Below are 912 nucleotides of genomic sequence, written 5' to 3'. Positions count from 1 at the left end.
GTAAAGAATAGTCAGTACTTAGACATGCATGGCTTAATCTTTAAAACAAGCATATACTACTGGCAGGATCAACCAGGTAGCCGGGGCTCTGAGGGGTAGACTCTTGGAGTCAGGCTCCGTGAGCTCATGGGAACGCTCGTTGCTGCTGCTACCGCAGCGCTTCTCCGCCGCCAGAGAAGACCTCGCAGACAACATTGGATGGAGCTTAGGGCAGGGGGGCAAGAAAGATGCTCTCGCGGTCCCTTCCAAGGACCCGAAAAAGCCTTTCCTTCCCCCCTCCCTCTCGCAGTCGCTGGCTTTCCCCACTCAGATCAGCCAAGAAGCGGCGCTCGACTCTCACCTCCATCAGCACCTCCGAAGCTCGGACAGCTCCTGTAGGCTGCGCATAGAAGGAAAGCATTGGACGCTCGACTTCAGCACCTCGACAGCGCCACCACCACCTCTCACCACTGTTAAGCGAGAGAGAGACGATAGGGAGCCGTCGCGACGTACCCATGCAGCGCCGCCCGCCAACGCACAGAGGAGCGGAGGGGATCGGGCGCCAGGTCCGGGGGAAGGCTGGGAGGGAAGCTACGGCGCTGCTACCCAGCTTTCAACCCTTCGGGACCGGTGCTCCGCTCCTATCGCTCCGGCGAACAGGGTCCGCTACGCTTTCAACACCAGCGCCCGGCAGAGGGCTTGGAGAAGGCTCGCGCGGATCCTCGGCTCGGATCGCCTGGCTTCGCGGGAGCGGCCTTCGGCTAGGGCCGACGACGGCCGGACCGAGCAGATTTGGACCGGGGTGCGGGGCGAGTACCTGCCTCTCTCACGAAGGGAGTGTCACCGGTAAGAAGCCTCTTCCCACGTCTGCTTGCCGACTTACGCTCGCCCCGACGAGAGGCCCAACCGAAAGAGTGGAAAGGGGCAGAGATT

The 912-nt window shown here is 61.7% G+C and overlaps 1 non-coding gene across 1 annotated transcript in view; it reads right to left on the bottom strand.

The window, feature by feature from the left end:
• The window catches only part of LOC140108756 (18S ribosomal RNA), a 1,886-nt gene extending 1,807 nt beyond the window's left edge, over window positions 1-79 (bottom strand). Inside the window, exon 1 of the ribosomal RNA XR_011851236.1 lies at window positions 1-79. This exon is cut by the window's left edge and continues 1,807 nt beyond it. This is a non-coding gene — a ribosomal RNA (18S ribosomal RNA).
• Between the last annotated feature and the right edge of the window lie 833 nt (window positions 80-912).

The sequence above is a fragment of the Engystomops pustulosus genome, unplaced genomic scaffold (assembly GCF_040894005.1).
Source record: "Engystomops pustulosus unplaced genomic scaffold, aEngPut4.maternal MAT_SCAFFOLD_180, whole genome shotgun sequence".
Taxonomy (NCBI): Eukaryota; Metazoa; Chordata; class Amphibia; order Anura; family Leptodactylidae; genus Engystomops; species Engystomops pustulosus.
This window is presented reverse-complemented; position numbering and strand designations above follow the sequence as displayed.